This window comes from Dermochelys coriacea, chromosome 2 (genome assembly GCF_009764565.3).
Source record: "Dermochelys coriacea isolate rDerCor1 chromosome 2, rDerCor1.pri.v4, whole genome shotgun sequence".
Classification (NCBI taxonomy): Eukaryota; Metazoa; Chordata; order Testudines; family Dermochelyidae; genus Dermochelys; species Dermochelys coriacea.
The window spans coordinates 167,362,351-167,376,771 of NC_050069.1; the positions used below are offsets into that span (position 1 = coordinate 167,362,351).

Genomic DNA, 14,421 nt, shown 5'->3' on the forward strand with positions numbered 1-14,421 from the left:
CTTTCCTAAGTCCTTGAACCCAAGAGGCTCCAGGCACTTTGCAGTCATGCTGCTGCTCTCAGGAATTTTTCTCTCTTCTTGTCTGTCCAGCCTTCTCAGTCAGTGACTGTCCCAGCCATGTGCAGTTAATAAAGATCCCATCTCACAGGGGTCAGGTGTTCACCCTCAGTTCTGGCTGAGCCCAACTCTGTTTATCTTCTGTTCATTCTGCCTTGAATCCACAATCATTTTTCATTCCCTTCCTATCAAACTGTCACCAGGCCAGTACTGGGTGAAGAGATCCTTTTCTATCCCACATCCATCTCAACAGGGATCATGAGGGTTAGGTAACAAACTGCATGTGGGCTGCTTAGAAATCCTTTGCAGGGGGAAAAGAGCTCCAGGCCAACGTACATTGGGAAACTCAGCAGGCTTTGAAACCATTTTCACTGCCCCATTAAGGATTGGACTCACTCAGCTGATCCTACCATGGGAGAGGGAGTGTTTTATTCAAATGGATTTTTAAAAAGAGAATTTCTTACACCATTTAGGATAGAGCTCTGCCCTATCCAGCTGTATTGGTGGGTTCAATGAAAATTGACCATGTGCTGAAATAATTTCCCTGTGTAGTTGAGCCTGTAAATGTACAGTATTATTTATTCCTCATGAAAACATCGTTCCACATCCCTTGGGCTGCGTCTATACCACAACAAAAGACCTAAGGCTAGCCCAAGACAGCTGACTCAGGCTTATAGATTTTGGGCAGCAGGGCTATAAAATTTCAGTGTAGACATCTGGGGTCAGGCTGGAGCCCAGTCGTGGAGACCCCATAAGGGCAAGGAGTTCAAATTTGATGTTGCAGAGAACAAGAACTTTAGGGAGGAACTTTCAGGAGCAATGGAGATGTTAGGAATGGAGGGCAAAGTAGATGACATGACTGAATAGATGTGATCTGGATCTTACTGGATTTTCCTCCACAGAATCTCCAAAAATCCACCACTAGGACTAGTTCCAAACCCTGGTCCTCCCTCATCTTGATAACTGCTTTTGGAAAGACTGAGAAAGGACTGTGGTGAGAAGCCAGAGCCAAAGACATTGGAGGAGTGAGGGATGGCCAGGGCCTGTCCAAAGTCCTAATGGTAAATTCTGGAGAGACTGCAGAAAAGAAATCTGTAGGATTTTCACCATACCTTCTTTTTCAACAGTTCAGGTATTTGTGTTTCCCTTCCTCTCACAGTCTGTGGAGCTGTTAGGAGAGTCTTCTATGTATGTATATATGTAATAGTTCATAGATAAAATGGCAGTAGATGTTACTTAAAAGTATGTAGGTGAGCTCCCGAGATTTGTAGGACCAATAAAAATTTGTTGCACACAGCAAATGGCTTCCTTTGTGCAGCTCTTTACATTTGCTTTAAACAGGAGGTATGATCTGGCCAAGTGGGTGTCAATTCTATTCGGGACGGCGTGGGAACTCCACTTATGTATTTCAATAATTTGACACCTACTCAGACTGCTTCTCATACAGCCTTTTATAGAGCAGACATAAACTGTCCAGCTGTGAACAAAAGATCAAAATTCAGTAGGATACCCAGCAAAATTGCAAAATGTCACACAGACCATTTCGTGATGTGTAAAGAGCAAGCTCACTCTAGTTTGAAGTTGCAGGAGATAAATGTTTTGAGCACTTTCAGCCTTTCTCAGCTGCCAGCTTTCCTCTGAGTCACAAACCCTTATAGACTGTCTCCACAGCCACGCTTCTAAGGTGACAGAATTTACCACTTTACCAACATAACACAATTACAAATGGGAGCAGAGGTTATTTTAAAAAGACCTATAAATATCAAATCCCTGGTTATGTCCATTCACTGATTTTAAAAAATTCATCTTTTGTGATTACATGTCTCAGGAGAAAGAACAAGGGGGATAATGCTGATTCTGTGTAGCTGAACTACATTAAAATATGGACTAGTAGTAATGAGTTTTGCAACATCAGCAAGTATCAAAAATGTTCACCTTTAATATTTTAGTGGCATTTCCATCTTCAATCAGCTTGTTCCTTTTTATAAGATATTAAATGTCTTTCTTCCAAGATGCTGGTTGACAGCTAAGTAGATGACAAGTAGATCTTGTCCCTCACCTAGGGACTTCTCACTTATTTCCAGGAAAAGCTGTTTGTGGCCACGTCTACACTTACAAGCTGTATCAATACAGCTGTGCCGCTGTGAGAGTGCTTGTGTAGCCATCTTATTCCGTTATTTCCTGTTGACATAATAAAACCAGCTCAACATACAGCGGTACCTAGGTCAGTGAGAGAGCTTATGCAGGCACAACTTATGTTGCTCGAGGGGGTGTTTTTCATGCCCCTGAGTTACAAAAGTTTTGCCAACATAGACCACGTTTACACTAGCACTTAAGTGTGCCTATTGGTTTTGTCACTGCTGAAAAATGATGAGCTATCTTTATACACAGGCCAAATCCAGTGATATACTGCCAGCAAAGTATGTGAGGCACTAGAGATGCTATCCATTTCTTTTTCCTATTCAAACAAAAATTATTCCCAAGAATCATAACCAAGGCATGCAGTACCACTGCAAAAAACAATTGGCAACATGTACGTGCTGGGAATATTTACACTGTCTTCCTGAAAATATACATGGAGTTATTGATGGGAAAACAGTGTAGAGCTTGAATACAGCGCCTAGAGGATGGGAGGTGTCAGGCAATATCCTCCCTCGGAGAACGGTTTGCAACTATCTAACACTTTACCCAATCTTCTGCTTTTTAAGATAAGTCATGTCTGTCTACTGATCTAGCAATTTCCTAAAGCAGAACATGAATTCCATCAGAAACAGGGAAATTGCCATAACCCTTCCTTCAATATGGTGGTTGAATTTTAATAAGGGGCTTGCACAACCCTGCTCCAGCACATCACTATTTGGTGGTCTTTATTAAGAATAGTCACTATCAATTCACAAGAGAGTCCATACATTTTGGGAGTTCTGTTGTTTATCCTGAATTAATATATAACCTCTTCCTAAACCCCCCCCACACACGCATGCGCGCGCACACACATTAATGAAATCAAGTTTACCAGTCTCCCATTTTCTAACACTTTTTGGCACTATTAATATTGAATTTAGAGAATATTTCTAAAAATAACTAATTGCTTTTAAACATCTTGGTCATAGCCTCTAATCCATCAGACCATAGATCCTCTTTTTCCAGAATGGTTTTCTACTGGATACAGCACACGATTTTTGTCATTCTTCCTATTGTTTAGTGTCTTGATTGCTTCTTCTGGCATGATCTTTTTTTTTTCCTTCAGTATTCTTTTTCCTCCTAGGAAATTTATATGTAATGTTGGCATCTGGTCTCAAAGCCACCTTCCTTTGTAATCACCAAGACAAAGACTTCATTTAATTATTTAGCAATCTCTCTCTTGTCAAGTTTTATGGAGATATGAAATAGGGCAGTACAGCATGTATTCAGATGGGTATGTAAACATGTAGGTTTACTTGTTGAACTTCTGCCACAAACCACCATTCCAGCTTTTCTCAAGTCCATTCTCTGCCTGTTGCTAGCTTCACAAGTGCCCTGCAACCGCTCCAATTGCTGTTAGGGAGCATGACAGCAGTAATGCCACAAGAAAGTGATACCACCCTTCCTCATCCATTGTGAAGTCCTCAACCAGGCTGTCAGTTTCATTTCCTTGCCCAAGAGTGCCTGGGTGGCTCTCTTAGGGATCTCAATAGATCTCAGTCAAAAATCACTACAGTGATTAATGGATCAATCAATTCCTGTTGGTTTGGGGGCACTTTATGAAAGACAAAAGGATCAGCTACACCCTAACTTTCTCTCTTCCTGAAAACAAGTTTCTAAAACTAACAAGAAGCCATAAAAGAACACATGTTGAGTTTGAGATCCATTCGCTATAGTATCTCAAGTGATCTGGCCCACTGACTGATTTAAGGACTGATCCAGAGCTCTATACACCACAGATGTTCAGTGTTACATGTAGAGATTTATTATTCAGACCTCAATGGGCCTTAAATCAGCAATGACAGGAAAATAATTTCTATCCCAAAAGCTACATGTCATTTGATAAATGTAAAAAATGATTATGTGGTTGATTGTGATTGTATCTTTTTTAAAATGACTGTTCAGAGGGTAGAAAAGATCTGAGAAAACAATGTATTCTGTTAAACAGTTCTTCCTTTCTTGTATTTCTTTTTCAGTTCCACCACTATCATTCAGTGTTGTGAGAAGGAATGTACTATTGAGACCAATAATTATCCCATAGCAGTTTGAAGTTAAATGACCTTTGGATTAAACATTAAAGCAATCATTTGCTAATAATGTGTCTACCCTTCCTATGGCTCCTTACACAGTGGGGAAAAAATGTTTTACTTCTAGTTAAAACATGTTCTTTGGCAAGAGGTTTCATTTGAGCAACATTAATGACATTTAACGAACACCACACTCAGTCACTCCCCATTGTATTGTGCATCTTTTAAAAACAAAACAATTATCCTTGTTTAGTACAAAACTTTTATTTATATATGAATCCCATGTTTTCTGGTTATTATCTGTTTGTAATCAGTCACACAAAGAATGTGTGCAGCTCTTTACACCTAAGCCATTTGCAGTGCACTGCACAAAAGAAGCCATTTGCAGTGCACAACAAGAAATTGTGCCAGGAACAATATACATATTCTTGAGCACCACCTCCTGGCACCTGGTTGATTAACTGTTTGCATATATGCAGATACCGCTTGTAACATAAGGCGTTCAACTTGCATTAAAAGTCAATGCTATAACTGCTGTTTGGGCCTTTGAAAAACTTTCATTGGTCATTAAACTTTGAACTTTAATGAACAGTTAAGTTATCACTTAAAAATAAAACCAGCAGTTCCAATAATTGTAATGTTTTGGTGATATGAGCAAATACAGTATCTGTTTGCTGGATCTGTACTTATTACTAATGGATAATTGAGCTTGTTGTTCAGGTCTTCCTGTTTTGTCTTGCTTTGCTCCCAGCACAAAGTGTGCTCTTTGTCTTCCCTTTTCAAAGAGCTAATGCAGGCTGGTTGCTACAATATTTTTTAAGTATGTATTTTTATTGCTATATTCATTGGAACATAAAGTACAAACATATGGGTGTAATGTACAATATTTACTCCTTATGCTTGGAAGTTAACAAGACTATCTGAACTAACCCAATACATTTTGTTGTCAAGTTCCAGGTCATCATCTTCTCTTGATTCTGTCTCTATGACACTCGAATTATAAGCAGGACGAATGTTCAGCACAGCTGTGCAAATAACTGATTTTTTGATTCTCTGGCTGATACTCTCAGACACAGATAAAAATTGGGTCGACCCAAAACAAAAATGTTTTGAATTTTTTGGCAAATCAAAAAGGCAAAAAAAAAATTAGTTTTGGATCAAACAAAATTTTTCATTCTACCCAAGACAAAATGTTTTGTTTTTGTTGTCAAGGTTTTTTTTTAATGAAGTTGAAGAAAATTGCAAAACAAAGTCATTTAGAAAATGCTGAAATGAAATATTTCAGGTTTTTTTCAGAATTTTTGTTTTGTTTCAACCAAAACAATTTGATGAATTCAACACTAATTCATGAAATGGTTCAGTCAACCCAAATCTGCAAGTTTAAATGCAAGATTTTTCATTATGGTATATAAATGCTTCGGTATTGTGCACAATCTATTTAAAAAATAGTCTCTTTGAAGTATGGTGGAAAATTTTCAGGCCACTAGGATGAAGCAGTCAAATCTTGTTCCATCGTCAACAATGCAGAAGAATAATCATTCCTCTCACAAGAGCCATCTGTATCAGCTAGAGGAAAAGGCTAACTAGATCCAATTCAGCTCTGGAAACAGCACTTTTTCTAAGTAGCAGCCGTGTTAGTCTGTATTCTAAAAAGTGCCCACTGATTTTGGGTGCTTGATATCAGACACCTGGCCTCAAATATTGGATATATAAACCACCTCATTAGCCTGAAAATGTGAACAATCCTATCTATCTGTCTCTTGTCTAACATATTGCCATATATAAAGTGCTTGTCACTGTGGTATCTAATGAGAATTAAAAAAGGAAATTGTGTGTGTGTATGTAGGGTAAGAGAGAACAGCTCTCCCTCCCTGGTATATAAAAGCATTGTACCAAGACTGCCTCTTCTCCTTTGCTGATGAAGTGAGGGTCCTATCAATTTGCTGAATCAAAAGAAGGCCCTGTAAATTCATCCTTTTTATGCCAGAAGCCTGGCATAAATGCCTTTGTTTGTTGGGCTCTGGAAAACACAGTTTGAACCAATACATGTAAACCAACCCAGGTGGTGGTATCTTTTCGAGGTGTTTACAACCTAAATGATTTCCACTCCTCTGTTTTTAGTGCCTGGAGTTGCCTGGTAACACCTAGCCCACAGTGATACATAAACTATTCATAAACTTAATACAAGATGGCTCCTAAAGATACTGCATACCATGGCAATATCCAACAAACTATTACCCTCATTTTACAGATGAGGATCTGAGGCTAAGTGACTAAGGTCATGTCTATTCTGCCCGGCAGTTCACATTAATGGGGCAGTGTGAATAGCAGTGCACACCAACATGCTGCACTGTAATTCCCCGCCGTGGGCATGAATTTGAAGTCCTGAGCTGGCACTAAAGTAGGACTACCTTTAAGTTCATGCTGGCACCGGAGTTATAGCACAGCCCTTTGGTGAACACTGCTATTCACAAACCCTTCATCCAAACTTCAGAGCAGTGTAAACTTGTTCATTGTGACTTGCCCAGAATCTGCAACACGGAATTGAACCTCTGTCTCCTGAGTCCTTGGCTACTGCCCAAACCACTGGACTATCCTTCCTCTCTAGAAGCATGTTTCCTCCAGTCACATTTAAGCCCTGTCTAGTTGAGTGATTGCCTCCTCAGTCATCTGAAGTGCTTTTGTTAACAGCTCTGTGGGGTAAAGAGGAGAGATGATGGCAGGGTGTTCTGAAGGATCTAAGAATCTGGAACTTTCCTCTTCTCCAGATCCTGGGTTTGACAATGTTGAGGATACACTATGGGTCTATACTATTTTTCTTCCTGGATGGGGGTGAGGAACGCAAGGTAGATTTTTTTAAAAAATCTTAGTGTACGTTGTTAATATTTATTTTAAAAGAACATGTAATGCCCTTGGAGTAGGAGGTGAGACCAGGATACACTTAAGTATATAAAATATGTACAACTTAGGGATCATTTACTATTGTGCTGCTGTCATGGTTGTTGATACTGCCAGTCACAAGGGGAAATTAATTTCTATTGCAGATTCTTTATCCGCTGTCTGTGTCCTCAGATTTATCTCCTAGTTAATCCATTGAGAAGAGTCTGTGTGTGCTCTGTGGAGGATGCATTTTAATTCCTGATACAATGCCAGTGTAATCCATGTTTCTGATGTTAGAAAGCTTTGGTTACCTTTTATTCTATTAAAGGTTTTCTACACCGCAAGCATATCTTCCTTTTGCACAGAATATCCTTACTCACACTTCATTGAGCTAACACATTCTGGGCCAATTTTGCTCCTGTCATGTGATGAAGGTCTTTCATGTGATATCACAGGACATGCTCAAACAACCTTACACAAACACATCTAGGATACAATCAGATCCTGGATGGATTGTCTTCCGGGAGTGCTACAGCCTCCTACTCAAACACATCATCTCTCCTAATTCATTAGCAAGCCAAAGAGCTCACTCAGGATAGTGCATAGTCAATACATGCCGTGGAGTTATTATTTCATTGGTATAGCACCACTTCTTGTCAGAAGAGGGATGTAACTTTGAGTGTGCAATAATGTGCTCAAATTGCTTCTATCAGATGCTATGGGTGTTTACTCAAACTGATCCTGAACTTTGAACCTTATAAGATTACCTGCCACTTCTCTCTCACTCATATTTTGCATTTAGAAATGGGTTTCTGATAAAGGTGAGCTGTCTAGTCAGTGTGTTGTGACAACATAAGTTTTTCTGGTGAAATAGCCAATATTGCTAGGATGACTTGAATGAATTTACACTGCTGAAGTACTCGTAGCAGAACTGATTTAATGTAATAAAGAATTCAGTACCCTTTGATTGTGGCTACCACAGCAAAATTTTATTAAACAGCCTTAGTCGTATGTTCTGTCAACAGTTGATGAGGAGAGTTATGAAAGGTGAGGTGAGCAAAAAAAAAAAAAAAAAAAAAAAAAGAGGAGCCAGAAATCCCATAAGAGCTATTAGAAATACGAGGGAACTATAGTGGAGCATGAGTTTAAATGACCAGTGTGGCCATGCTTAGATCTTGTGATTTATTCTTCTTCCAGAGTGGTATTTAATTCCCCTTTCTCTATCTAACTTATTGCATCTCCAATTGTCCACATCCTGTCTCCTCTGTGGAATATAATCTAATATTTCAGTTCCTGACCTAGAGGTTGATAATACTTTCTTCAGGTCACAGTGCTGTACAAGGCAAGTTAAAGGGATACAATCAAGACAAAACACCTCTAATAATTAAAACAAGAGAACACCTCTGTCAAGGTTCCTTCCCCACTCTGAACTCGAGGGTACAGATGTGGGGACCTGCATGAAAACCCCCCCTAAGCTTATTTTTACCAGTTTAGGTTAAAACTTCCCCAAGGTACAAACTATTTTACCTTTTGCCCCTGGACTTTATTGCTGCCACCACCAAGCGTCTAACAAATATATAACAGGAAAAGAGCCCACTTGGAAACGTCTTTTCCCCTCAAAATCCTCCCAAATCCTACACCCCATTTCCTGGGGAAGGCTTGATAAAAAATCTTCATCAATTTGCATAGGTGAACACAGATCCAAACCCTTGGATCTTAAGAACAATGAAAAAGCAATCGGGTTCTTGAAAGAAGAAGAATTTTAATTGAAGAAAAAGTAAAAGAATCACCTCTGTAAAATCAGGATGGTAAATACCTTACAGGGTAATCAGATTCAAAACATAGAGAATCCCTCTAGGTAAAACCTTAAGTTACAAAAAGACTTACATGAATATACATTCCATTCAGCACAACTTATTTTATTAGCCATTTAAACAAAACAGAATCTAACGCATATCTAACTAGATTGCTTATGAGCCCTTTACAGGAGTTCTGACCTGCATTCCTGCTCTGGTCCCAGCAAAAGCAACACACAGACAGAGAGAACCTTTTGTTTATCCCCCCCTTCAGCTTTGAAAGTATCTTGTCTCCTCATTGGTCATTTTGGTCAGGTGCCAGCAAGGTTATCCTAGCTTCTTAACCCTTTACACGTGAAAGGGTTTTTCCTCTGGCCAGGAGGGATTTAAAGGTGTTTACCCTTCCCTTTATATTTATGACAACCTCCAATGATTAAAACAAAAAGATTTTCAGTTTAACCTTTTATGAAGTTTGCTTATCTTTTACAAATCACACAGCCAAAATAGTCAAATTAGACTCAGCTGCCTTTCTGTTTTTGCTTTAGACAGCTTTATTTTTTGCTTCTCGTGCACTTAGCATAAGGCTGTTGCATTTGATTTTCTAACCCACTAAGGGACCAGTTAAATCCAGAACAAAAACAGGTTTCCATTGAATTTAAGGAATAAATTTTGAAAACACCAACTATTTCTATTGGACCAAATTCTTCACAGCTGTAGCTCTATTGATTGTGGAGCTCATTTGCTACAACAACTCCAGTGACGGGCATGTGAGTGCCTTGCTCCCTGAGTGCATGTGATCATAATCTGACCATTGCAGAAATCACATCCCAACAACTGAAAATCCAAATCAAATTCCAAAATAAAGTCAAACACAGGCAATAGCAAAATCCTGGGCCTTGTTTGTATGTGTGTGTGTTTGTTTTTTAAAATAAAAACATCTTTCACCATTGAAGAGATGTCCTTGTTAAGCTAAAGGTCACAGCTACAGACATAGCCATGAAATCACTCTTTTAAAAGTATGATCAACTCTCAAAACAACTTTTTTACTCATTGTAAGTGTAATGACTGTAATATGCAAATGCCCTGGTGAGAATTGGTTGTGTTAGATCCGACATAATGGTCTTGTACCTAACAATGAGCAGATCGTGACTGTGAGAGGTCCATAGCCTTCTTGAAAGGAAACTAAAAAACATCGATCATCAATTCCCTGTGTTCTACGGAACAGAACATTACAGAAAAAAAGGTCTGTAGGAGAATAAAAGGTCTCTTTTAAATTATTGTAAGAAAAAAAGTTTTTCTTATTGAAAATGTGTTAGAGCTTTCAAAAAACATGCGTAATAAAAATAAGCATGGGGAAACTGTGGAAAAGCTAGCAACACGTATCTTAAAGTTAATATATCACCATGGTAATCCCATGTGTGTATAGCTTTATAGTCCACAGTTACATGCATAATACTCTATCTTTGGCTACCTGGCCTTAAAAAAGAGTATTGCAATGTTCTACATAGGTGGTCAGAACCACTGTCTTTTACACTAGCATTGCTTCCATGACTGGGGTAATTATTATAGAAGGGTGTGTGTGTGATAAAATTTATTTAGAGACTGCCAGTGTCTTGACAAATAATTATAGCGCCTCCCCTAATACCAAATCCAGTCAACAGTAGTTGCTCAGCTGCATGGGTCTGCTTTTTAGATAGATCATTTTTTTCTAAATATATTTAGGATGGAGTATGGGGGGGATGCTACTGCTGCTGAATGTTAAATGCAAAGCACTTGGCTCTGATAGGCTAAGGGGAAGTGGTTACTCTGCCTATATAAACAGACAACAGCATCCTCTGTGCTTTATAACTGTCACAGGGGAGCAGAGAAAGAGGGAGTGGAGAAGGAATCTCACCAACTGGCTGTAAGTAACATTCTTTGTCCTCGTAGCTTCATGCTTAATAAATCCAAGAAGAAAAATGCTTGGATTAATTCAACAGTTTGTTACTTCGCCTTAGAGTTCAGCTAATTAATTTTAAATATCCAGCCTATTTTATTTTAGAAGAGTAAATTGGAAGCACAAAAGACATTTGCATTTTTTTTAAAGCTAAGTTTGCACAGGTTAGCTTGTGCCTCTTGTTTTGTATTTATTCATGCAGAGAGAGAACAATCCCAATGTTTAGGTTTATGTGTGTGTATATGTGACAGCCTTATGGAAAAATTAATAGGCTGCCAATCCAACTGCCACAGTTCTGGACAACCATGTAGACCTTTACAAATAAAACCAGATGTTTCTCTTCTGTATATTCTGAATAAGAAAAAAATCTATTTTGTTTCTATATGTGACATTCTTAAAGTGAACCTATCCTCCAGGGAAAGCAGTAGGATTTTTTTAATGGAAAATTAGCAAACTGCAAAAGCTGAGCAACTCAGAGTGAAAGCTAAATGAGGTAACTTTGTATACTGACAAGGGAAATGAAAAGTACTAAATAGTGAAAAGTAGGAGCCACCCTATGCATGCATCACTCCTGTTAAAGACAATGGATGCAGAAGCAATTCAGGATCAGGTCAATTGTGTTGACTGTAAATTTAAACCTGTTTGTGTTTGCCTCTCTTTCATGCAGAACATCTAATAAAAGGCCTTCTCTTGCAGTTCTTAGTGAGACAACATTTACTTCAATGGGAATTTTGCCCAAGAAAAGATTGCAAATCAAAGGTGTAATCCTCTTGCCATTAAATTCAATGGCTAAAATCCCAAAGACTCCAATGGGGCCATATGCAGAGCTCAAGCCTTTAATTTACATTGGATTCTGCAACAAATAGGCAGAGGGATAAATAACACGTCGTTCTACTCTACTGAAAATAAATGTATAAAGTTATCACAATACTTTGAGCCTATGCTGTCCTCAGTTGTTGAAATGTGTATGCTGTTTCAGATGTTGTTAATATGTCTAATCTATAGGGCTTTCTGTTCAGTGTTGTTTGTGGGGGACCCCTGCCCCCTCAAGTAATATACATGTATATGTAGTCTCCTATCTGCATTTAATAATCTCAGTCCTTGATTTCAGCGTTTTTGTTGTTGCTTTGCTTTGTGCTTCAGAATGGGTCTGTTGAATTAGAGACTAAGTAGGTGTTCATACAATTAGAAAGCATTAAATAATTGGTGATTAAAAACCTTCATATTCTCTTTGTGGTATACATTCTTTCTCTCTGCTCAGAAATTTCCTGGCACTCCTTAATAAACTATAAGTGAGTTTAAAAAAATAACCTTATCAACCAGAAACAGAATTTTAAAGAAACCACAATTCTGTTGTTGATATTTTGTCAATGTGTACATAAAAATAACATGCATACTGTAATTGGAAGCAAATTTAGGCAATAATAATCAGAAATAGTTATAGGTATAAATGTATTGCCTAAGTTTGTCTCCATATATATGTATGTTTTATGAATATCTAAAAATGTGCGGTGCTTTTACTGATTTTTAAAGTAAACAGAAAATAAGTTCAACGAGGAGTCTGGTGGCAATAAGTTGTGAATGAACTTCACATACTCAGTACATACAAGCTAGGGACTAGAAACAATTCTTCTATAGTTTCAAACATACACCATTAAGATAAAATGTAGATGTGTTGTAATGTTCTAATTTTAAGGCAACCAGATACTGCTTGGTCAAGGTGGCAAAAGACTATTATGTCAAGCATAGGTTATATAGTATAATACAATATCTAATGATATATTCAGGAAAAAATCTAAAAACTAAAGAACTTTAATTTTTATATGTGTATATGTAATGTAAATGCCATACAGTGACTGACCTTGATTGTACATAGGATGCAGTGTCATTGTAGCTGAGTTGGTCCCAGGATAATAGAGGCACAAGGTGGGTGAGGTAATATCTTTTATTGGATTAACTTCTATTTGTGAGAGAAACAAGCATTCAAGCTTACACAAAGCTCTTTTTCAGATGTCCTGCTGCCTGAAGTGACTCCAGAGTGTGAGTGCCAACCTCAGGGCAGACTGTTAGGTAGCAGGGAACAATCCCCACATTGTTTGAGTTCTGTACTTAGATTTCAACAACCACTTAACGCCAAGTGTAAACTCCCCAGGCACTATAACAGCCTAAATATGGAATCACAGATAGTCCCCTTGGGGACTCTGATCTCTCTCATTATCTGCTGAGCGTATCTTTGTGATAGATGGTCCCTTCCATCTAGAATCGCAACAATATTTAAGTTACTTCCAGTTCCAAAGGACCAGTCACTTACCCCAGGTCAATTGCCCCTTAGATCTTATAGCAAAGGATAATACTTATAGCCATCCTAAAATAAATTAGATGAAGATTTATTAAACAGGAAAGGGAAATGAGTTATTAACAAGGTTAAAGCAGGTAAACCTATATACACAAATTAGTTACAATCTTAAATTTCAAACCATAATAGAAGCTTCTATAATAACCAAGCTCTGTATGACCTCTAGGGCCAGCCCAAGCTAAGCCCTGGGGGTGTCTTGTTTATGCTTAGTAAACCTTACCACTCGGAGTCAAAACAGCATAGAAATACTGTTCTTTCTTGCTCTCCTTGAAGCCAATAACAAGACTTCATTGTCTCTAGTGGAGCATGGTTGGGCCCCAACAGCAGATGATATATGATGGTGACACTTGCCCATAGATCTCTGTTGAATCTCTGGAGCCTAATGAAGCTCAAGTAGAACACATTTTTGTTAATATGTCACTGTGATGGGGTAGTCTGCCATGGAGGGCAGTAGTGCCTAGTTTTCAGCCTTCCCCACCACTTGGATTGGCCCTTTAAAGATTGGGAAGGGTTCAACAGATACATATAGGGACCTAAGGATCCTGGGAATGAATGATGATTAAGGAAGCAATTTGGAAGCTGTACCTCCAAGGGCCTGAAACCTTGCTGAGAAGGCAGGGCAAGGCTCCCCTCTCACCCAACCAATTGGGAAAAGGTTGGGAGAAGGGGAGCAGCATAAAGACTGCCTCCTATATCACCGCAGACAGATACTGACAGCGGAAGGCTAGCCCGCTGAACCCTCCAGAGTGGGAGGCTAACTGGGAAGCGTGTTCAGCTGAAGGGAGCTGGCAAAAGCCTTTCAACTGATTCCTCTAAACCAATGGGGCCTGAGATACAACCCCAGTCCCAGAAAGAGAACTGAAGGGGAATTCATGTTTACGGGAGAGAGAGACTGATTGTTTTAAAGGGCAGAGAGCTGCTAGCAATACAATCCAGCTGCTACAGAGAAGAACTGAGACTGGCTTTTAGGAAATACTTCTTTAGCTGGTCCCAGGAGGTACAGTGAGGAGCCACAAAGTTGAGACAGGCATAGCAGAGTCTGCAGGTCTTGTGAAGAGGCTAGTGAGTGAGGTAAAAGTAGGAGCAGCCCAGAGAAAATGGTGGAGGGATTGAAGGAATGGTCCTTAGCCACCTAAAATGGGTCCTGGGGCTGGAACCGAGAGGAGGTGTGGACCCTTGGTTCCCCTA

At 39.0% G+C, this 14,421-nt stretch overlaps 1 protein-coding gene across 3 annotated transcripts in view; it reads left to right on the forward strand.

Moving 5' to 3' along the window:
* Nucleotides 1-14,421, forward strand: part of DDC (dopa decarboxylase) — a 113,989-nt gene that overhangs the window by 2,551 nt on the left and 97,017 nt on the right. The window contains exon 1 of one of the 3 annotated variants that reach the window (XM_043508635.1): nucleotides 3,840-3,850. The exons of 1 other annotated variant lie outside the window; for it this stretch is intronic. The gene's annotated coding sequence lies outside the window, so the exon portion shown is untranslated. Of the gene's footprint in view, nucleotides 1-3,839; nucleotides 3,851-10,763; nucleotides 10,845-14,421 lie in introns of those variants that run through there. One more of the 3 variants, XM_038392382.2, reaches the window with a different exon arrangement.